Consider the following 25,237-nt stretch of genomic DNA (forward strand, 5'->3'; position numbering starts at 1 on the left):
ATCAAATAAATAAAATCTTTAAAAAAAAATGAACTTTAATTGGGATGCCTGGGTGGCTTAGTTGGTTAAACATCTGCTTTTGGCTCAGGTCATGATCCGGGGGTTGTGGGATCCAGCCCTGCGTGGGACTCTCTGCTCAGCTGGAGCCTGCTTCTTTCTCTCCCTCTGCCAGTGGCTCCCCCTCCTTGTGTTCTCTCTTGCACTGTCAAATAATAAATAAAATCTTTTTAAAAATGAATTTTAATTAAGTTATATTATCTAAATCTCCTTTTCATTGTAAAATGATAGTTTTTGAAATTTTTAAATGACTGCTATTACTTGTAGGCTTGTATGAGGTTTTTATGCATACTGTGCTTCAGAAGTCTATGGGTATTTTTGTTTGTTTGTTTGTTTGTTTTGCTCTACTTCTCAGTGTTTTGGGGAAATGGGTATGCCTTTGAGGCTGGGTTCTTTGTGGGTTTTTTTTGCATTTGAATGCCGTTCCTCTGTGTTTTTGTGTGTGTGTGTGTGTTTTTTTTTTTTTACTAGCTCTCTCAAGTGTTTCACTCTCTTCTCTTTCTCCTCCCTCTTCCCCATAACCCCGTTCTTTCTCCCTTCCTCAAATCCCCCCACCCCAGTTCGTGCTCTGCCCTCTTGGGTCCCTCTGCCTAGATGCCCAGTTTCCCAATAGCCATGCCTTCTTTTAGGTCTCTGCCTTCCACGCCTGCCCTCTTGTGAGTCCTCCTCCTGCACACACTCCCCCCCCACACACACTTCCTTCTCACTCTTATGTCCCTCTCAGGACTTCAAAGATTCTTGTCTCTTTAGTCCTTCTGCACACCCTCCCCTTTGGTCCCCCACCCCTGGTGTCTTCCCTTTTCCAGTTTTGTAACTGCTGTAGACACTCACTGATAATTGAGACCTGTTTCATGGCAATTTAGAGTCTTCCACCATGTCACACTTTTTTTTTTCTTTTTTTTTTTTTTTACCATGTCACACTTTTAATATTTGGCAAGGTTGTCTTAATTTTGGAATTTTTAAAATTTATTTTATTTTATTTATTCTTTTTGGAATTAAAAAAAAACCTTTTTCTAGCTCTTAAAATAAGATTCTGACATAGCTTTGATATGTTACTGGATGAAGGGGGAAAAAGCACTTAATGTGAAAGATAATTTGTGAGTTATACTGCTTACAATGTTTAATATGAACTCACAACTAATATACCATTTTCAGTAGCCCTGTATTTTATTGTGGCATAAAATAAAACAATCATCATTACAAGTTTGCTCCCTTCCTATTTCCCTAAAAATGGGCTAATTTCATATCTCCCTATCCATTTCTTTTCTGGGGACCCAAACATTCAGAATAAAATATTAGTAACTCAGTTTCTACTTCTAGAGTTGGCATCCATAGCTATCAGTGACAAATAAGGACTCTACTGTACTTTGAGGCTTACATTTTTCTACTTTCTGGGAGGCTTTTTTGGTGAAACAAGGGGTTTCTTCAGTGCATTTGTACTTTCCCTTTGTTTTTCTACCTCTCCTTAGTTTGGTAATTAATGATATGTTAAAGAATCATATGTATTATCAGAAGTTGCTATTTATAGGGATGGCTTTGTAACATGACTAATCATGTGAGATCATTTAGTCATGATGTTCTTGAGAAGGTGAAGTGAATTAGTGAAACGCCACGGTTGCCAAGTACCCAGGCCATTTAGGGGGAATGTGGCCAGCAAGGAAAAATAGTCTATTTGCTTCTGAGAAGGTAGGAAACATTTTTAACAAATTACATGGCTTGGGGCGCCTGGATGGCTCAGTAGTTCAGCATCTGCCTTTGGCTTGGGTTATGATCCTGGAGTCCTGGGATCGTGATCCCTGGGTCCTTGGGCTCCCTACTCAGCGGAAAGCCTGCTTTTCCCTCTCTTACTCCCCCTGCTTGTGTTCCCTCTCTCACTGTCTCTCTCTCTGTTAAATGAATAAATAAAATTAAAAAACAAAACAAAACAAATTACATGGCTGAGCTGCTATGCTAGTCACTGCTTTAACATCATTTTTTTAAGTAGTATCAGGGAATAATGGCATGAATGATCCCCCCAAATCATTTATATTTTATAAGACAGAAGCCTCTAAACATTTGTGCTGAAATAGTTTATTTCAGGTATTCTGGTTTGAAATTACTTTGGTTTGAAATTACTGTGTTTGAGATGCAGACTTCTCTAATAATGTGTTGCTTACACTAATATTAAAATGGAAGTTTTGTGTCCATTTCCTTCACTGACTAGTTGCTTGGCCTTGGGGGAGTGTATTAATATTTCAGAGACTCAGTTTCCTCAGCTGTAGAATGGAGATCAAAATAACTTTATAATTTGATGTGGGTAATTAGAATATAAGGAGTTTCGGATTCAATAAATCCTTTTATCTTTTCCCCCTTCATTTTACCTAAGAGATTCAAGAACTTAAGTGGTAAAGGATGTGTCCTGAAATAACCTACCATATTTGTTGATCCCCATTCAGTTCTTCTACTACCCAGAACGCTCCTAGGTACAAGAAATGATGACAGGTTGTATAAAGCGAAAATAATATCCATGCCAATAAATTAGATAGATATGTGATAATTTTTTTGAATTCTAAGTTGAAATCCAGTTTATGTTCACTCTCTGGGCCAGCTATGAGAGTATGATATCTCTGATTTGCTGATCCTTCACTGACAGCAAGGAGAACCCCAACATTATACATTGGAAAGCTTTCATATAGCACTTTACATTAAATCAGGTAATGTAGATGGAGGGCCCTTCATAAACTTATTGTTAAAAAACATTTTGGTTACTCATTTAATGGAACTGCCAGAATTGTCGAGGTCTGCAAACTGAGGCTCCAGTGTGTTTAAGTGACTAGTACAATCTGATGGGCAACAGTACTCATTGAATGGTTTTCTTCCTATCCGGCTGTTGAGTTAATTGAGTAAGTCCCATTGACGTTGGACTGTCTGGCAGGGAGCATCTGCCCATTTCTACAAAACTTTTCAGTGAGCTCTGATGATTTCTTTGGGCCTAGTGGGTTTTCTGAAGAAATCCTTTACCATTTGGTATTTCTTTCTTTGAACATGTGTGCTTGAGTTTAAGGCATCCAAGATAGAACTGTGAGCTGGGTCAACAGAAGCAACTGTAGTTTTGTCAACTTTAAGCTCCTATCGTCCGGCAGTGTGGATGAAGAGAAATAGAGGTTGGCTAGAGGAACTCATCAATGACAGAGACAGCTATCTCCACTCATATCCATATATAGGGAGTACAGACTTGTTTTCCATTTTTTAATAAAGCAGTGATATACACAGGGAAGCTAAAGTGTGCGAAGATCCTGTTAAAAAGGATAGGGAATATGGATTAATTTCATACTGTTAGAAAAATATGAATTTAAGTCTGTATGTTAAAAGGAAGAATTAAAAAAATACAAATTAATAGAATATGCAATTTCCAAGCATGGGAGAAATAAAAGGAATAAAGAAAATTCCATGAATCCAAGTATGTAAACAAAGATAAAAGATGTATATTGTGAAGGACCTCAATGTGAGAAAGGAATCCATCAAAATCCTTGAGGAGAACACAGGCAGCAACCTCTTCGACCTCAACCACAGCAACTTCTTCCTAAAAAGGGCTAGTGTCAAAATCTGTGTCAGGATATTAAGTCAATGCACAGAAATCAGTTGCATTTCTTTACACTAACAACAAGACAGAAGAAAGAGAAATTAAGGAGTCAGTCCCATTTATAAATTGCACCCAAAACCATAAGATACCTAGGAATAAACCTAACCAAAGAGGCAAAGAATCTATACTCAGAAAACTATAAAGTACTCGTGAAAGAAATTGAGGAAGACACAAAGAAATGGGAAAATGTTCCATGCTCCTGAATTGGAAGAACAAATATTGTTAAAACGTCTATTCTACCTAAAACAATCTACACATTTAATGCAGTCCCTATCAAAATCCCATCCATTTTTTTTCAAAGAAGTATAACAAACAATCCTAAAATTTATATGGAACCAGAAAAGACCTCGAATAGCCAGAGGAATATTGAAAAAGAAAGCCAAAGTTGGTAGCATCACAATTCCAGACTTCAAGCTCTATTTGAAAGCTGTCATCATCAAGATAGCATGGTACTGGCACAAAAACAGACAAATAGACCAATGGAACAGAATAGACAGTCCAGAAATAGACCCTCAACTCTATGGTTTAATTTTTGACAAAGCAGGAAGAAATATTCAATGGAAAAAAGACAGCCTCTTCAATAAATGGTGCTGGGAAAATTGGACAGCCACATGCAGAAAAATGAAATTGGACTATTTCCTTACACCATACACAAAAATAGACTCAAAATGGATGAAGGACCTCAATGTGATAAAGGAATCCCTCAGAATCCTTGAGGAGAACACAGGCAGCAACCTCTTCGACCTCAACCACAGCAACTTCTTCCTAGGAACATCGCCAAAGACAACAGAAGCAAGGGCAAAAATGAACTATTGGGATTTCATCAAGATCAAAAGCTTTTGCATGGCAAAGGAAACAGTTAACAAAACCAAAAGACAACTGACAGAATGGGAGATGATATTTGCAAACGACATATCAGATAAAGGGCTAGTGTCCAAAATCTATAAAGAGCTTAGAAAACTCAATACCCAAAGAACAAATAATCCAATCAAGAAATGGGCAGAGGACAGAACAGACATTTCTGCAAAGAAGACATCCATATGGCCAATAGACACATGAAAAAATGCTCCACATCACTTGGCATCAGGGAAATACAAATCAAAACCACAATGAGATATCACCTCACACCAGTCAGGATGGCTAAAATTAACAAGTCAGGAAATGACAGATGCTGGCGAGGATGTGGAGAAAGGGGAACCCTCCTACACTGTTGGTGGGAATGCAAGCTGGTACAACCACTCTGGAAAACAGCATGGAGGCTCCTCAAAATGTTGAAAATAGAACTGCCCTATGACCCAGCAATTGCACTACTGGGTATTTACCCTAAAGATACAAACATAGTGATCCGACGGGGCACGTGCACCCGAATGTTTATAGCAGCAATGTCTACAATAGACAAACTATGGAAAGAACCTAGATGTCCATCAACAGATGAATGGATCAAGAAGATGTGGTATATATACACAATGGAATACTATGCAGCCATCAAAAGAAATGAAATCTTGCCATTTGCGACGACATGGATGGAACTAGAGGGTATCATGTGTAGCGAAATAAGTTAATCAGAGAAAGACAACTATCATATGATCTCCCTCATATGAGGAAGTGGAGATGCAACATGAGGGGTTAAGGGGTAGAAGAAGAATAAATGAAACAAGATGGGATTGGGAGGGAGACAAACCATAAGTGACTCTTAATCTCACAAAACAAACTGAGGGTTGCTGCGGGAGGGGGGTTGGGAGAAAGGGGTGGGGTTATGGACATTGGGGAGGGTATGTGCTATGGTGAGTGCTGTGAAGTGTGTAAACCTGGCAATTCACAGACCTCTACCCCTGGGGATAAAAATATATGTTTATAAAAAAAAATTTAAAAATAAAATCCAGAAAAAGAAGATGTATATTGTGGCAAATAAAAAACATAAAATAAGATGAAAGACGTAAGTCTAAGAGTATGAATAGTTAAAATCAATGTAAATAAAGTCAGTCATTAAGAGACTCTTAGATTAAAATTTTACAGCTTTGCTGTTTACAAAAACTGTACTTAAAATGATTCAGAAAGGTTGAAAACAAAGGAATGGAGAAAGATACAATAGGCAAATACCAACCAAAAGAAAAATTGCGAGGCAGCATTAATGTCAGACAAAATATGATTATAGGCAATTTGGTAATAAACAGATATTTCACACTGATGAAAGGAAGAAAATCTTCCAAGAGGCTATCAAACACAAATCTATGCCCGTAACAACATGGTCTTGAAATACATAAAACAAAAAGCAGTGGGATTGTAAGGAAAAATTGACAACCCCTAATAATAAATGGAGGCTTTTTAAACACCTTTGTCAGAAAATGGTTAAGGAAAATAGATTGAAAAATGAAAAAATATAATATGAAAGATTTAAGATCTAAATGAGATGGAAGAGAGAGAAACTTTGATGCCAAATTCTTAGTGACACATGCATTTTTAGTGCAAATGTGACTCTTTTTTGTTGTTTCTCAAATTTTTTAGGTAAGAAAGATTTGAAGGTACATGCTACATTTAACAGGAAGATTCTTAAATTACTTCCAAAAGAATAGAAGGTCCACAAATGCAGGGGGACAGGAAGAAACATTCCACCTTTTGTTGCCTACCAGAAAGGACTCCTTTGGCCTGCAATGTGACATTGACAATACCTAAATCCCAAAGTGTCGATTTCTGTTACAGCCTCACAACCATGGCTTGACAATAATTTTTCTGTCAACATTTATATTATCATATGATTATATTTCATAAATATATAATACATATAAGTATGTATCATGTAATAGTAATATATTATTATAATATAGGTTATAAAAACATAATACTTAAAACCTTGGGAGAGTGGTACCCTTGGGAATGTAAGAATAAATATAGCAAAAACTCTTCTCTGCTCAAGGTGCCTCTCTTCCTGTGCCTTCTAGGACTGAGTGATTACACTTGAAATGACCATTTGGGGCTTACATTTTAAAAGGTTTAAGATGTATATATGGCTTAAAAATAAGCATGTTGCAACTATGCTGTCTTGATGATGACAGCTTTGTAATAGAGCTTGAAGTCTGGAATTGTGATGCCACTAACCCATTCAGGTAAATATTGTCCTTCAGAATTACCCTGGGGTAGATGTTCACTTATATCCATGCCACAAATACTACTCAAAATGCCATATTTCATCCATTTTAAGAGGTAAAGTTTTTCATATTTTAACATCTCTGAAGTTGAAGAGTCTCAATGGTCATTGGTGTTTTACAATCCCTTTTGGCCAGGTGGCAGTTGCAGCATCAGAGTTGTTCCTGTATGCACACTTAATATCAAAATGTCTAGGATCAAAACTTGCCTAATGGGTGGCTTGGGTGGAAGCCCTGAGACAACGGGGGATCACGTTCAACTCCTAGAAACCAGTGGTTCTGGGGAGAGAATGGTGGAGATTGTTAACCAGATCTAGTTACTGATTATGCTAAAATGAAAGAAAAATTTTGCTAGTTTACATATTTGCAAAGCTGACTTGAAAGCATAGTTAAATGGCTTTTAGTTTTCTTTTTTAAATTAAATTTATTTTTAAAATAAACATAATTATGTTATGTTAAATAACAAATATGCTAAATAACATAATTACTAAATTCCTGTACAAGTCCTAGAAGTTTTGGAGTGGAGCCTATTGGGTTTCATATCATCTGCAAAGAGAGATAGTTTGACTTCTTTGCTGATTTGGATGCCTTTAATTTCTTTTTGTTGTCTGATTGCTGAGGCTAGGACTTCTAGTACTATGTTGAACAGCAGTGGTGATAATGGACATCCTTGCCATGTTCCTGACCTTAGCGGAAAAGCTTTCAGTTTTTCTCCATTGAGAATGATATTTGCAGTGGGTTTTTCATAGATGGCTTTGATAATATTGAGGTATGTGCCCTCTATCCCTACACTTTGAAGAGTTTTGATCAGGAAGGGATGCAGCACTTTGTCTTTAAATGCCTTTTTAGCATCTATTGAGAGTATCATATGGTTCTTATTCTTTCTATTATTAATGTATTATATCACAATTATTGATTTGCCGATGTTGAACCAAACTTACAGCCCTGGAATAAATCCCACTTGGTTGTGGTGAATAATCCTTTTAATGTACTGTTGGATCCTGTTTGCCAGTATTTTGGTGAGAATCTTCACATCTGTGTTCATTAAGGATATTGGTCTGTAATTCTCTTTTTTGATGGGATCCTTGTCTGGTTTGGGGATCAAGGTGATGCTGGCCTCATAAAATGAGTTTGGAAGTTTTCCTTCCATTTCTATTTTTTTGGAACAGTTTCAGGAGAATAGGAATTAGTTCTTCTTTAAATGTTTGGTAGAATTCCCTTGGGAAGTTGTCTGGCCCTGGACTTTTGTTTCTTTGGAGATTTTTGATGACTGTTTCAATCTCCTTACTGGTTATGGGTCTGTTCAAGTTTTCTATTTCTTCCTGGTTCAGTTATGGTAGTTTATATGTCACTAGAAATGTATCCATTTCTTCCAGATTGTCGAATTTGTTGGCGTAGAGTTGCTCATAGTATGTTCTTATAATTGTTTGTATTTCTTTAGTGTTAGTTGTGATCTCTCCTCTTTCATTCATGATTTTATTTGGGTCCATTATCTTTTCTTTTTGATAAGTCTGGCCAGGGGTTTGTCAATCTTATTAATTCTTTCAAAGAACCAGCTCCTAGTTTCGTTGATTTGTTCTTTTGTTTTTTTAGTTTCTATTTCATTGATTTTGGCTCTGGTCCTTATTATTTCTCTTCTCCTGCTGGGTTTAGGCTTTCTTTGTTGTTCTCTCTCCCTCTCCTTTAAGTGCAGGGTTAGATTGTGTATTTGAGACCGTTCTTGTTTCTTGAGAAAGGCTTGTACCACTATGTATTTTCCTCTCAGGACTGCCTTTGTCGTGTCCCACAGATTTTGAACCGTTGTGTTTTCATTATCATTTGTTTCCATGAGTTTTTTCAATTCTTCCTTAATTTCCTGGTTGACCCATTCATTCTTTAAAAGGATTCTGTTTAGTCTCCATGTATTTGTGTTCTTTCCAAATTTCCTCTTGTGATTGAGTTCTAGCTTCAGAGCATTGTGGTCTGAAAATATGCAGGGAATGATCCCAATCTTTTGATACTGGTTGATACCTGATTTATGACCCAGGATGTGATCTATTCTGGAGAATGTTCCATGTGCACTAGAGAAGAATGTATATTCTGTTGTTTTGGGATGGAATGTTCTGAATATATCTGTGATGCCCATCTGGTCCAGTGTGACATTTAAGGACTTTATTTTCTTGTTGATCTTTTGCTTAGATGATCTGTCCATTTCAGTGTTGATCTTTTGCTTAGATGATCTGTCCATTTCAGTGAGGGGAGTATTAAAGTCCCCTACTATTATTGTATTATTGTTGATGTATTTCTTTGATTTTGTTATTAATTGGTTTATATAGTTGGCTGCTCCCACGTTAGGGGCACAGATATTTAAAATTGTTAGGTCTTCTTGTTGGACAGACTCTTTGAGTATGATATAGTGTCTTTCCTCATCTCTTATTATAGTCTTTGGCTTAAAAATCTAATTGATCTGATTTAAGGATTGCCACCCCAGCTTTCTTCTGATGTCCATTAGCATGGTACATTATTTTCCACCCCCTCACTTTAAATCTGGAGCTGTCTTTGGGTCTGAAATGAGTTTCTTGTAGAAACATATAGATGGGTTTTGTTTTTTTATCCATTCTGATACCCTGTGTCTTTTGATTGGGGCATTTAGCCCATTAACATTCAGGATAACTATTGAGAGATACGAATTTAGTGCCATTGTATTGCCTGTAAGGTGACTGTTACTGTATATTGTCTCTGTTTCTTTCTGATCTACCACTATTAGGGTCTCTCTTTGCTTAGAGGACCCCTTTCAATATTTCCTGTAGAGCTGGTTTGGTTTTTGAAAATTCTTTCAGTTTTTGTTTGTCCTGGAAGCTTTTTATCTCTCCTTCTATTTTCAATGATAGCCTAGCTGGCTGCATGTTTTTCTCGTTTAGTGCTCTGAATAATCATGCCAGTTCTTTCTGGCCTGCCAAGTCTCTGTGGATAGGTCTGCTGCCAATCTAATGTTTTTACCCTTGTATGTTACAGACTTCATTTCTCGGGCTGCTTTCAGGATTTTCTCTTTGTCTCTAAGACTTGTAAATTTTACTATCAGGTGATTAGGTGTGGACCTATTTTTATTGATTTTGAGGAGCGTTCTTAGCATCTCATGGATTTTAATGTTTGTTCTCTTTGCCATATTAGGGAAATTCTCTACAATAATTCTCTCCAATATACCTTCTGCTCCCCTATTTCTTTCTTCTTCTTCTGGAATCCCAATTATTCTAATGTTGTGTCGTCTTATGGTGTCACTTATCTCTCGAATTCTCTCCTCGTGGTCTAGTATTTGTTTGTCTCTCTTTTGCTCAGCTTCTTTATTCTCTGCCATTTGGTCTTCTATGTCACTAATTCTTTCTTCTGCCTCATTTATCCTAGCAGTAAGAGCCTCCATTTTTGACTGCACCTCATTAATAGCTTTTTTAAATTTCAACTTGGTTAGATTTTCGTTCTTTTATTTCTCCAGAAAGGGCTTTTTTCTCTCCAGAGAGGGTTTCTCTAATATCTTCCATGCCTTTTTTGAGCCCGGCTAGAACCTTGAGAATCATCATTCTGAACTCTAGATCTGTCATATTAGCAATGTCTGTATTGATTAGGTCCCCAGCCTTTGGTACTGGCTCTTGTTCTTTTTTCTGTTGTGAGTTTTTCCGCCTTGTCATTTTGTCTAGATAAGAATTTCTTTCTCCTCCTCTGGAATTCCGCTGTTCTCCTTGGTGAGTAAAGTTGGTCTTAGCTGGGTTTCTTGTTGATCTTCTGGAGGAGGGGCCTGTTGTAGTGATTCTCAAGTGTCTTTGCCCCAGGCGGAATTGCACCACTCTTACCGGGGGCTGGACTAAGTAATCCGCTCGGGTTTGCTTTGGGGAGCTTTTGTTCCCTGAGTGCTTTCCATAGAGTTCCAGAGGATGGGAATGAAGATGGCGGCCTCCTAATCTCTGGCCCGGAGGAGCCGAGAGCTCGGGGTCCCGCTCCTCAGTGCGCCCTCAGAAAAAAGTGCCCAACCACTGCCATCTCCCTGGCCTCTGGTTGGGCTTGTAGGAAAGTGCTCAATCGGTCGCACTTGGAGAAAAGCGCCCAGTCACTTCCATCTCCGTGGCCTCCGGCCATGCTCTGAGCTCACCCAGCTTGCAACCGGTTCAAGGTAACCCTGAGCTGAGAGCTCACTCCTCCCTCGGCTTTGTCGCTGTAGCCAGCTTCCCCGCTCTAATACCTGCAAGCTCTGTGACACTCAGACACCCCCAGTACTTCTGTGACTCTGCAGGATGTGGGGTTATACTGATCCCGCATGGGCTTCCCCCCCATCCCGGTTTTGCCTCTGGTGCGATGTCCCTCCATGGAACAGACTTTTAAACATCCTGATTTTGTGGTCCGTTGCTCCCCCGCTTGCTGGGAGCCAGCCCCTTCCCCCATGGTCTATCTTCCCATCACTTTGGATTCACTTCTCCATAGGTCCTACTTTTCAGAAAGTGATCAATTTTCTGTTTCTAGAATTGTTGCTCTTCTCTTTGATTTCCCGTTGGATATGTAGGTGTTCGCAATGGTTAGATAAGGTATCTAGCTGATCTCCTGCTTCCTGATGCCGTCTCAGCCTGCTACTTCTCTGCCATCTTGACTCCTCCCCCTCGGCTTTTAGTTTTTTTAATGAGTTCCTCCGCTCTATTTAATCTTAAGTTCCCAAGGGTACCACCCTCCTGAGGTTTTAAGTGTTATGTTACCCCAAATTATGTTATAATAGCATATTTTTACATATCATCTAATATGTAGTTATTTATTATATATTTATGATATAAAGTTATATGGGAATATAAATTTTGACCAAAAAACTCATTGTTGTCACCATTTTTTAAAAAGATTTTATTTATTTATTTGAGAGAGATCAAGTGAACAGCAGAGGAGGAGAGGGAGCCACAGAGGGAGAAGCAGGCTCCCTGCTGATCAGAGATTCCCAATGCAGGACTCAATCCCAGGACCCTTAACTGGCTGAGCCACCTAGGCACACACCTTATTTTTAAAAAAATATTTTATTTGTTTACTTGAGACAGAGAGAGAGCAACAAGCAGAGGGAAAGGGAGAAGCAGGCCAGGGAGCCTGATGTAAGGCTTAATCATAGGACCCTGAGATCCTGACCAGAGCCAAAGGCAGATGCTTAACTAACTGAGCCACTCAGGTGCCCCATCACCATGGTTTTGATACTGTGTCAATAGTGCTCCTGGTGGCACAGAAGACATAAAAGAATTGAGTTGATAATTGGATTCTGAATAGTTTTTTCTTAAGGTATGCATGTTTGATTAAAATCTGTCTACATTGAAAAGAGCTCTTTCAAGAAGTATAAAAAAATTTAAGTGATAAGAAGGAGTTGTGACAGGTTTTTTTTTTTTCCTTACTGGTGCATAAAGTAATGGGACTCTTAACTTTGATGAAATATTTTTTGAAACTGATTTCTTAGAATTGTCTTTCAGAGCTATTGTTTAAAAAATTGATCTTTAGACACATCCCATTTCTAAGTACACAGTGATTTTCCCTTAACACTTTAAAGATATTCCATCATCTAAAATTTATTGTTGCTAATGAAGAGCCTTCTGTCAAACTGGTTGTTAGTCCTTATTAGGTAAATTTGTTTTTTTCTCTCTGGCGATGTTCAGATTTTCTTCTCTGTATTTAAAGCTGTCATATTTCAGTATATTGCATATAAAGGGTGTGCGCATGTGTGTGTGTGTGTGTGTGTGTGTGTGTGTGTTGGTGGTGATGGTGGGAAGGGGTTGCCTGCTTGCACATGGTGGCCTTTTGAACCTGAGGACTCATTTTTCTTCAGTTCCAGCAAACTCCTTTGTTAACTCTTTCAGTATTGCCTCTGCCATTCTATTTTTTTTCCTTCTTATATTCTTTCTGGATACATATTGAAGCTTTTCTTTTGTTTTCATATCTCTGCTCTCATTTTTCAGGACTATAGACTCCCTACTTAGAGGTTTTATAATTTGTGTCTGTGAGTTAATTCTCTGGGGGCTTTTTCTAACCTTGTGTCACTAAGAAGTGGAGGAGTCACCTCTGTTGTATAATGTCCTGAGCAACCTACTTGGCATTGAAGGTTTTATCAGCTCCTAATCAGTTTTTATGTTATCCTTTGAGACTGAAATTTCTACTCAATAAAGATAAATGGAATTTGAGCCATCTATGAATGTCTTCTTCACCAGCTTGGGATTCCTACATGTTTCCATCGCCTTTTCCATTCTCTTGTAGATCTTTCCCAGATTTAAGCTTCACGGGGCCTCTGCTGATTGAGGAGCCTTACCTGTGGCCTCAGATCATACCCATAACCCATCATATCTCTAGCTGTTAAGGAACGTACCTCATTCAGGTCTCCCCCTTGGGCTAAGCAGCTTCATATTTTGCTTATAGATATAAATTCCTTCTCTGTCTGGCCCCAGAAAAATTGTCCTGTGTCTTCAAAACCCCTGCTGTGTGCTTTTAAAAACATTTTTATGAAGTGCTTTTTAACCAATACTTCTAGGAGTTTGGAGTACAAGAGAGTGATTCCAATTTGGCTTCTAGCTAACATCTTGACTCGAAGGGCTCATTGACATTTCTGAAATTTGTTTTCTTCCATGCCTCTCTTACCCATATTTAGTGTCTGGAGTCTTAAGTGGGTTTCATTTTGGAGGAACTGGTATCCCTCCAGGCTCTGTAGACAATAGCCGCCAGTTCAACTACCAGGTTTACATTCTCTATACCTGGTGCAGGAGGGTTTAAGTTTGAGACTCCACCCCAACTGATTATAAGTGAGTACCTCTTCTACTGGCCTGTACTGATTCAGTAACACAGCTCCTGCTCCACAGACTAAAGAATTCAGCTTAGGAATACCAGTTGTATCAACTCCTGCCCCAGAAGGAACTGGGTTTTCTGTAGGGTAAGAGCAGTACCCTTTGATTCTTTTAGTGGGGACAAAGGTAATCATCTCTCAATAACAAACTTGCCATTTAGAGTATGGAAAGGCCAAAGAAATGGTATGGCATTTCTAAGTCAACTATTTGGAATTATGCTACTCATTCCCAAGATCGCCTTACAAACTGAAACCATCTGAGATTTAAGGCACAAGGCACATTGAATTCTGATCTTGATTTCTCTTCATTTTATGTGAGCCATAGGAAGAGTACTCACTGAGTTTTGGACATAATTCATCTTGAAATCAGGCTACTTGCTTATTAAATCTCTCTCTTGAGAGATCTTTATCTATTGATGATTGTAATGACCTTGAATATACATTTTTCCCTCCTGCATTTCAGAATTTTATTTTATTTTTTTTAAGATTTTATTTATTTATTTGACAGAGAGAGACACAGCAAGAGAGGGAACACAAGCAGGGGGAGTGGGAGAGAGAGAAGCATTTCAGAATTTAATTTAATTCATATTTTAAAAAGATTTTTTTTTTTTTTTATTTGAGAGAGAGAGAGAAAGAGAGAGAGGGGGGGGGGGGGAAGCGGGCTCCCTGCTGAGCAGAGAGCCTGATGCGGGACTAGATCCCAGGACCCTGAGATCATGACCTGAGCCGAAGGCAGTGGCTTAACCCACTGAGCAACTCAGGTGCCCCACATTTCAGAATTTTAAAAGGAGCACACTTTTCATGCCTTTCTATGTAAATCCAGATGGATCCAGCCATTTCTTTTGGTAGTACCTGGTGGTCCAATGAATGCTGGAGTATTTCCTCTAGAATTCTCCCTGATTCTGTTATCTAATAACTTGTAATATTTGGTCATCTTTCCTTCTGTATTGAGATAAAACCTATGAACAAAATCTCATAAACTGCTTATATTTAAAACTTATTTTGGCAGAAACTACATTATCTAGCTGCCATTCAATGTGTCAGAATTATTATATTGATTTTGTTCCTCCTATTTAAATAAATGCACCAAAATTACACTTGAGCAACACATGCTCTCACACAGCCTGCAATGGTTACAGGGGCTTTGGGCTGGGTACCAAGCAGTGTCCCGTGACACTGAGTGACAGCATCTAGCCTTTTGCTTTTGGCTCTGCTACTCAGTCTGCAACTGCCACAGGTTTCTCCTTCATCAGTGGAAGTACACTCCAGGCTGGGAGGGCCAGTTTCAATGCTTTCTCTGCAGTGGAGAATGCAGCTCAACCAATAGCATTTGCAGGTTTACCACTCACTCCTGCTACTCTGCCTCTGGTGGCACAGTTGCTACACAACCAGTTGTGCCTTTCAGTATCCGTGGACAGCTGACACAGGTAAGGTTGGGACTCTGCTCTCCAGTGGAGAAGCACAGCATTCAAGACCGATTTTGAGATTCTTGTTTGGATTGCTTCAAATCCAAATATGACTCACTTCTCTTGCTGGAATTTAATGTTATTGATGAATGTGATAGAAATTAAATCCAAACTGCTCCTTCTGGTGTTTTAGGTTTAGAACCAAAGAATGTTTGTTTTGGAAAAAGTTACAACCTTCTGAGAAACCAAGAGTCGAGATAATTCTGCATTTAGTAATGCTAGTTATACTGAAATGTTTTGATCAATTATTTAATGCTTGTGTTTAGCATGTATATTTTTATTCATAATCTGTTGGTATGTTCTGTTTTCTGTTTTGAAAATAAAACTCCTGAAATAAAATTTATCAGGAGGTACAATAGAACAGCAAAGTATCTTGAGGGCGATGTAAAATTTTAGAGAATATCAATAATGCAATAAGTCACTTATATGTTATGGCTGGGGAATGGTGAAATATTTTGACTAGTAGAAACAGCTTACATGTGTGGGTTACCAGTTTCCAAATAATTAAGATTCAGTAGAATACATTTAACCTATATTGAACATTAATGAGAAGGCATTTAGGATCTTGCTGAACCAAAACACGCTTAGTAAAGAGTTCTGGTTTATAAGCTGTATAAACTTGGTTTTACTGTAGACGCATTAGATATTTTAGAATTTGGGAAATGCACTGAGATGTTAATATATTTTCTTTTATAGTGTATTTTATTAAATTAGATATTCATAGTAATAATTTCAGAGCTTTGGGAAACAACCAAAATGGAAAAAAATATTTTTAAAATTACAGACAATATAGAACTAAATTATTTATAATTTGTAGTAATGATAATACCAATTTTGAATGGTTGGCATAACATTGTAGGACATAAAGAGATGAAGTGGAACACTGAAATAATTATGATGCTGGAATATTTGGTCACTGCCTTGCTGGGGGGGCTTCACTGTAATTGTATACAAATGAATTTTTTTGTGTTAGAAATAATGCATAACTGTTATTTTAAAAATCTAGGAAATAAATGTTTGAGTCTCAGCTCTGATCATTACTAGTTCTGTGACCTTGGGCAAGTTATTTTACCCTCTCAATGATTGATTTGATAGCTTTATAGTGGAAATAATATCAGCATTATCTTGATTTACATTTCTTTAATTACTAGTAAGAGGACTCCTTTTCAGATTATTTATTGAGTAATTATATTTGTGTGTGTTTGTATGTGTGTGTGTGTGAGAATTAAATCAATTCCTGTTTTCTAATACATTTGTCTTTTTCTTGTTGATAATGCAGTCACAGTATCTTAACTCTTTGATATTGTACAAGAAGTGTTTGTCCTGTTAGTTTGCATTTTATTTTTCTAAGAGTTTTATAGACATTAAAAGATCCTAATTTTTTTAAAATTAAGCTTTTTATTTTGCCATAATTATAGATTCTCTTGCAGTTGTAAGAAATAATAGAAATTCCACATACCTTTTAGTTCATTTTCTCCTAGTGGTAACATCCTTGCGTAAATGTCAGACATTATCACAGCCAGGATGTTGATCTGGATAGTCAAGGTATAGACTGGGCCTGTCACTACAGGGATCCTGCATTTTGCCCTTTCAGAGCAGCTGTTCCTATAATTTTATCATTTCAAAAATGTTATATAAATGGAACCATACAGTATGAGGTATTTTAGAAATGGCTATTTATTTTAAAGGAATGGCTATTTTTAGCTCAGCATAATTTCCCATAGATTCATCCAGATTGTTGTGTGTATCAGTTGTTTGTTTTATTGATGCGTAGTATTCCATGGTGTGGATGTGCTGCAGTTTATGTAACTATTTGCCCATGGATGGATATTTGTGTTGTTTCTACTTGTTGGCTATTGTGAATAAAGCTGCTGTGAACATTTATGTACAGGTTTTTTTGTGAACATAAGTCTTCATTTCTCTTGGATAAATGCCCAGGAGTACAATTGTTGGATCGTATGGTAGTTGTATATTCAGTCTTATAAGAAACTGCCAAACTGTCTTCCAGAATGGCTGTACCATTTTACATACTCATCAGCAAGTATGTGTGATCTAGTTTCTCTGCTCTTCACTATCATTTGGTATTATCACTATTTTTTGTTTTAGCCATTCTTGCAAATAGTGATATCATATTGTGGTTTTTATTTATATTTCCCTAAGGGCTAATGATGTTGAACATCTTTTCCTGTGCTTATTTGTCATCTGTATATCCAATCTGTTCATGTCGTTTAGAGTCTGAAAAAAAAAACATTCAAAAATAGTAATGTATTATATGGGTCCTTTTCATGTAGGGACTTGAAAATGTCAGTGAATAATAGGGTTTTACAAAAGACAGAAGTGCTGATCAACTGGGATTTTTTTTTTCTCTTATTGTTAGATTTATACCTGAGTGTTTTCTTTTTTAAAGTGATTGTAAATGATACTGTATTTTAATTTCATACTAAATTATTGCTAGTATGTAGAAATACAGTTGATTTTGTATGTTTATCTTGTATCCTGTGACCTTACTGAACTCATTTATTCTAGGAGGGTTTTTTTTTTTTTGTAGATTTCTTAGGATTTTCTACAAAGACAGACATGTCATCTGAAAATAGGGACAGTTTCATTTCTTCCTTTCCAATCTAGTTTTTTTCCCCTTGCTTTAATGCAGTAGCTAGCAGTTCTAGGACTATATTGGATAAGAGTGATGAGAGCAGGCATCCTTCCTTTTTCTCAATCTTAGGGAGAACCATCTAGTTTCTCATTAAGTATGGTGTTAGCTGTAGTTTTTTAATAGATGCCCTTCATCATGTTGAAGATGTTCCTATCTACTCCTCGTTTTTTGAGACTTTTACTATAACTGGGTGTTGAATTTTGTAAAAGCTTTTTCTTCATTAGTTGATATGGTCATATGGATCACATTGATTGAATTTTCAAATATAATACCAACCTTGCACCCCTAGAATAAATCCCACTTGGTCATCATCTTTAATCTTTTTATACATTGCTGAATTCTATTTGCTTATGTTTTGTTTGATTTTTAAAAATTCTTTCATTCATATTCATAAGGGATATTGACATGCAGTTTTTCTTTTTTATATTGTTTGTCTGGTTTTTGTTTTTGTTTATTTTATATTTTATTTATTTATTTGACAGAGATCACAAGTAGGCAGAGAGGCAGGCAGAGAGAGAGGAGGAAGCAGGCTCCCCGCCGAGCAGAGAGCCCGATGTGGGGCTCGATCCCAGAACCCTGGGATCATGACCTGAGCCGAAGGCAGAGGCCTAACCCACTGAGCCACCCAGGTGCCACTGTTTGTCTGGTTTTGATCAGGGTATGATACTGGTTACATAAATTAAGTTGGGAAGTGTTCTCCTGTTTTATTTTCTGAAAGAAATTCTTCTTAAACGTTTGGTAGAATTTTCCAGTGATACCATCTGGACTGGGAGATTTTTCAGGAGTTTTTAAATTATGAATAAATTCCTTAAGTTATAGGGTTACTCAAATTATCTATTTTATATTAGTGACTTGTGGTAATTTGTATTTTTTGAGTTGGACCATTTCTTTGAAATTATCAAATTTGTGAGCATAGTATTATTCTTTTGATGTCTACATGGTATGTCATGATACCCTGTTTCATTACTGATATTGGTAATTGCATTTTCTGTTTTCTTTTTCAATCTTAGAGGTTTGTTAATTTTATTGATGTTTCAAGAATCAACTCTGTATCATTGATTTTTTTCTATTTTTGTTCTCCATTTTATTGATTTTTGCTCTTTATTATTTTCTTTCTTCTGCTTGCTTTGGGTTTATTTTGCTCTTTTACTAGGTTTTCAGGTGAGAATTTGGATGATTGATCAGAAACTTTTGTTTTGTTTATATTTGTCATCCTTCTGTTTTCTGTTTCTTGCCTTCCTATTGATTACTTGAACATGTTTTAGAATTCTGTTTTGGTTTAACTACAGTATTTTTGAAAATACTGCTTTGTATAGCTTTTTTAGTGGTTGCTCTAAATATTACATATATATGTATATAATATAACTTATATAGTATAGTGTATATATATAATAGTCTACTTGTCATCATACCTATTTTTGTGAGGTATAGAAACCTTTCCCAGGGTGACTGGGTGGATCAGTCTATTAAGCATCTGACTCTCATCTCAGGGTTGTGAGTTCAAGCCCTACATTGGAATCCACACAGGTGGTGGAGCCTAACTTAAAAAAAAAGAAAAAGAAACCTTTCTCTCTGTATGTACCTTAACCCACCCTTGTATGCAATGTAATTGTCTTAAAATATTCTGTCTATGTACATTTAGAAACATATCAGGGTGGGTTATAATTTTGGCTTCTACCATCAGACAATTTTAAAAACTTAAGACAAACAGGAAAACCTATTGTATTTACCCATGGTTTTGCTTTTCTATTTGTTGTTTCATCCTTCCTGAAGTTCCAAGATTCCTTCTTTTGTCAATCCCTTTCTGTTTAGAGAACTTCCTTTAGCTGCTCATTTAAGGTGCTCTGTTTGCAACAAATTCTGAGTTTTCCTTTTCAGAATCTCAATTTCCTCTTCATTCCTGAAGGATATTTTCACTAGCTATATATAGGATTCTGGGTTGGCAGTTCTTTTCTTTCATTACCTGAAAAATATGGTGATACTTTCTTCTTGCCTCCATGGTTTCTGATGAGAAATCTGTCATTTAAAGTTTTTTCCCTTATAAGTTAGACACTGTTTTATCTTTAGTGTTCAGAAGTTTATTTATTCTGTATGTCTTAGTGAAGACTTCTATGGTCTGTCATCCATTTCACTGATTCTAGTCTATCTGCTCTATTCTGCTGTTGAATCTTTCGACTTAGCTTTGTGTTTTGGTATTGTCTTTATCAATTCTCAAATTTCCATTTGGTTCATTATATCTTTTATTTCTTTGCTGAGGTTTTCTTGTCATTTATATTTTTTCTGGTAAGGCTGTTCTTTTCACATGTTTCAAGTGGGTTTACAATTTCTTGTTAATGATAAAGACGTGTTGTCTCCTCCAAAAAAACAAAAAACAAAAAACAATTTCTTGTTAATGCATTTTTGTCATGGTTGCTTTCAAATCTTTATCAGTTAATTCGAACGTTTCTGTCATCTTGGTACTGTCATTTTTCACTGGTTCTTGGTAGGATGAGTGTTTAATTGAAACCTGGATATCTTATTATAGTATGAGACTGAATCTGATTTAAACTTTTTTTTCCTTAAGCTGATTTTATTTGACATTGCTGTAGCAAGGGAAGTAAAAGGTACTGCTTCATTACCCTAAGGTGGGAGTAGAACTTCATTTTCCCCCTTGGTCTCCATTGTTACCCAAGGCAAGGGTTTCCCAGTTACTGGTGGGCGAAGGTGGAAGTTCTTGCTCCCAGTGTGGTTTCCATTGTCACTGTAAGGTGAGGGTTCATAAACTGCTGGCAGAGATGAAAAACCTGGCTCCCTACTTGACCTTCTCTGTTATTTGACCACTCTGGTAGGGGTATTAGGACACCTCATTACAGTCTCACATGGGTAGAAGTTTAGGCTCCTTTCTTAGTGTTTAGTGCTTAGTAGGTAGGAAATGGGGCCACAGTTTATGTGATATTGGTTATACTAGAGTGGTTATTGTCTAAAAGTTTTCTGTCCTATTAGTCTGCCCCTTTCCTTGTCTTTTCTATACAGATCAGGCTTTTGTTGGGACCTTTATGAGAAGGGTCTGTATCCATTGGTATTTCTGGGTTGCTAGCCTATTCAGTCCCAAGCCTGGCAAATACAAAGCAAAAAGAAAACCTGTGGACCCACCACCATATATCATTCCTTGGGACTCAAGATCCCTATCTGGTTTGCCTTCTTCTCACAACTTTTTAGGGTCTTCTTAGGTTTGTTTTATGTATAATGTTTTAGTTGAATAGGGGTTTTATTTGAATAAGGAAAAGTACATGTATCCCATTTTACTGGATGTCCTTAATTTAATTTTTATATTATCACATCTCTTATTCTTCTGAGTTTCTCTCTCTGGACAAATAGGCCTTTTCCATATCAAGATTCTTAATTCTTAATTCTTTTTGTACTTTTATTTGGGTTTACATTTATAGGAATCATTTTTTTCTAAATGATTAGTGAGTAAAACCATTATACTTCATTAAATAGCCATTCTTTTTCTATTGATTTGAGATGCTGCCTTCCACATACAGAAAATTATTATATATGATTATTTCTGCTTCTGGACTTCCTATTCTGTTCTATTGATCTGCCGTTTATTGTTCTAGTATCACCATTTTAGTTATTGTAGCATGCCCTACTGTCTTTAGTGTAGGGCTACCTTTCCCAATCCTATAAAGAAAATCCTATTAAAAAAAACTTGTGGCTATTTTCTAGGGCCAATAATTTATTAAAATAGTTGCCAAGTTGCCTTGGTGGCTGAGTCAGTCACCTGACTTCAGCTCAGGTCCCTGATCTCATAGTCTTGGTCAGCCCCAATCAGATTTCCCACTCAGCAGGGAGTCTGCTTGTCCCTCTGCCCCTGCCCACCCCCCTCATGCTCTCTCAAACAAATAAATAAAATCTTGAAAATAGTTGGCATTTTCTTATGTTCTTAAACATCGAGGAATTAAGGCTGATTTACGTATCCTGATACCACTGGATGGAGAAAATTATATTGAACCCTTCTTCTAGTCCGGGGGTTCTCAACTGGAGATGGTTTTGACCCCTCTCCTAGAGGATATTTGGCAATTTCTGAAGACATTTGTGGTTGTTGAGACTGGGGAGGTACTACTGGCACCTACTGGAGAGAGCCTGGGGACGCTGCTTTTGACTTTGAAAATAAAACAGCCAGTTATTTTGCTAGCAAAATAAGTTTGTTTGAATAGCAGAGCAATTGCAATTTTGGACAAGCAATGCTGTGTTAAAGCCACAGGCAAGTCTGGAGAACAAAAAGAGAAGAAAGCTCCTTTATAGAGGAAAGGGGGGGTGGTTAGGAGGGGCTGTTGTAAACAAAAAGTCCACTGGAGTAAATTGGGAGTAGGAAGTGTGGCTTTTAATTGCCTGAGTCGTGAAGTATCTCATTGGCCAAGTTGTTGCTGAGCCAGGAGAAAATCTTCCTCCTGCTCCTGTAGTAAAAGGTTTTTTTCCCCCTCTTAGGGCCTGCAAAAGGCTGCAACAAGTGATATGGTGTGAGAGCTCCCCCTTCTGGCCTCCCAACCCCATTTTCAATGCGGTTTCCTTGATTCCGTTTCACACTGCAAAATATCCTGCAGTGCATATAAAAGAAAACCTTGTGTCCCCTACACTCAGTACCTCTGACACCAAATATGGAGGGTTCTTCCCACACCAACCAGTTCCCTAACCCGGGACACCAGCTGGATTTTGGTTTCCTACATTCAGTTATGATGCTCATTACCTGGAGTTACCACAAGACCACACATTTTAAGGGTTTAGTCCTATAAGACTCTCTACTGCTTCAGATACCAATTAGGAGTCCCAGGTTGTCACTTGTACTTCTGACTAATTGCTCAGAAGTTGGGGGTTCCCACGACTCTCTCCTTGGGTCACTAATTTGCTAGAACAGGTTAGAGAATTCTGGAAAACACTTTACTTACAATTACTGGTCTATTATAAATGATACAACTTAGGAACAACCAAATGGAAGAGATGCATAGGCGAGTATGGGGGAGCGGCCCAGATCTTCCAAGTCTTCTCCAGGCATGGTCACCCCTTTAGCTCCTCCATGTGTTCACCAACCTATAAGTTCTCCAAACCCCTTCATTTAAGGTGTTGATGGAAGTTCTACTCTGTAGGCATGATTGATTAAGTCATTGGCCAATGGTAATTTAACTCAATCTTCAGCCTCTCCCATTTCCAGAGGTCAGAGGGTGGGATGAAAGTTCTAACCTGTAATCACTTGGTTGGTCCCTCTGGTAACCAGTTCTCATTTTTAAGGGCTCTTTAAACTTCACCTTATTAACATAAATCAGGCTTGGTGGTTAAGGACTTGTTATAAATAATCAGAGGCTCCTTTCCCCTTTATTGTTCCTGGAGCTATTTCAGGAACTCGAGACAAAAACCAAATATTCTAACAAAAGATGCCTCTAACACTTTTACCACTTAGGAAATTCCAAGGGTTTTAGAATTTGTCCAGGAAAGGGGACACAGACCAAATATTGCATTTCTTACTGTATCCCAGCATAGGCTAGTCCTCCACAACAAAGAATTACATGTCCCCAAATGTTGAAAAACCCTGCTGTAATTCTATGATTAGGAAAACAAGACTGACTCTTAAATCCTTTATTTAAGAGTAAGACTCCTTTAACTTAAAAGCAAATCATGTTAAATGGCATTTGCTTCCTCAGTTACCTCTGCATATGTGATTGAGGGTCAGGCCCTGAAATTATGCCAGTACCCAAGACAAATCAGGATTTTAAAATATGGGGATAAATGAAGTGCAAATCAATTAGCACTAGTGAAGAAGTTTCCATAATATGGCCAGTTATAAATACAAAAATCAATAGTGTTCCTGTGTTTAAGTAATAGTAGTTTGTAAATATATAAATGGAAAAAGTTCCCATTAACAATTTCAACTAAAAATTTAAAGTGTCTAGCAATAAACGTTAAAAATGTGCATGACCTATTTGAAGATAACTTCAAAATTCTACCTTGGAATATAATAGGAGACATGAATAAATGAAGATACCCACTGAATGTGCAGACTCCATATATAAGAATGTCATATATCTCCACATTTATCTACACATTTAATGTAATTCTTATAAAACCACAGTTGGAATTGTTAAAAAGCAAAATTCAACCGAATACATTTGAAGATTTAATTGGCTTTTTAATTGATTCATGAATTGGGCAGCTTCCCATCTAGCAAGTAGAGAGATGCTGTGAGGAACTGTACAAAACTGGAAGGTTTTTATGGGAAGGAGGGTGGGGCAAGAAGTTATTAGCAAAAGAAAAGAAAGGATTGTTTCTGGCTGGACCTCTTTTGGGTGGTAGGGAACAGCAGGGGTTTTTTTGTTGTTGTTGTTGTTGTTTTTATCATGCAGATTACCTTCCTGGTGCAGATCAGGAAATTTCAGATTGATTTTTGAAAGGTCACATTTCTGGAATAGATTGAAAGTGTAATTAAATTGTGGTTTCCTGTGGTGGGGGACAAATGACTCCCAAATTGGGCTTCTTTTTTTTTTTAATAGATTTTTTTTTTTTGAGGAAGGAAAGGAAAGAGGGACTTGAGTATAGTTGAATCTGGGGGAATAAATGTATGAGTCTAGTCAACTCTTTTTTTTTTCCAGAGAGATAAAGAGTGCTGGAAGCGAGGTGGGGAGGGACAGAGGGAGAGAGAGAAATCTTTTTTTTTAAGATTTTATTTATTTATTTGACAGAGAGAGAGAGAGAGATCACAAGTAGGCAGAGAGGAAGGCAGAGGGGGGCGGGAAGCAAGCTTCCCAATGAGCAGAGAGCCCCATGCAGGGCCTGCTGCTGGCCGACCCCAGGACCCTGAGATCACCACCTGAGTTGAAGGCAGAGGCTTATTAACCCACTAAGCCACCCAGGTGCCCCAAGAGAGAGAGAAATCTTAAACAGGCTCCACACCAGCCCAGTGGAGAGCCCAGTGTGGGGCTCGATTTCATGACCCTGAGATCATAACCTGAGCCAAAATCAAGAGTTGGTTTCTTAACCGACTGAGCCACCCAGGCACCCCTCAACTCTTTTGTTTTCTAAGGAAAGTAATGATGGAATACTTGAAGGAAAATACATGAAAATGTATGTTAAATTTATTCTCTTATATTGTGTAATGTAAGAGCACATGAATTCTCGTACTATAGTAATTGAAACTTCCTTGGGGAACAGTGATAGAAAAATTTTTAAGTCTAGAAACAAACATGGGTCTGTGAAGATGGCATTTCAAATCTGTGGGGAGAGAGGATGGGGTAGTGAGTAAATGAATTGTAGTAGCTGGCTAGCCAGGTGATTTGGGGGAAAGGGGATAAATTTTTGCCTAAGAAGATCATTAAAAAGAAAACCACCTCGGGTCCAAAATGTTGTCATTTAGGTTAAGGCCCCAAGTCAGTAAACCTGGGCTTAATACTTAATCTAACTGTAGTTTCAATCTCCCAGAAATGTAAGTCTTAACTGGTCTGTCAGGAA

At 37.5% G+C, this 25,237-nt stretch overlaps 1 protein-coding gene across 5 annotated transcripts in view; it reads left to right on the plus strand.

The window, feature by feature from the left end:
* The window catches only part of NUP62CL (nucleoporin 62 C-terminal like), a 102,658-nt gene that overhangs the window by 23,099 nt on the left and 54,322 nt on the right, over positions 1–25,237 (plus strand). The window contains exon 1 of one of the 5 annotated variants that reach the window (XM_059386265.1): positions 18,261–18,416. The exons of the other annotated variants lie outside the window; for them this stretch is intronic. The gene's annotated coding sequence lies outside the window, so the exon portion shown is untranslated. Of the gene's footprint in view, positions 1–18,260; positions 18,417–25,237 lie in introns of those variants that run through there. 5 annotated transcript variants of the gene reach the window in all.

The sequence above is a fragment of the Mustela nigripes genome, chromosome X (assembly GCF_022355385.1).
Source record: "Mustela nigripes isolate SB6536 chromosome X, MUSNIG.SB6536, whole genome shotgun sequence".
Taxonomy (NCBI): Eukaryota; Metazoa; Chordata; class Mammalia; order Carnivora; family Mustelidae; genus Mustela; species Mustela nigripes.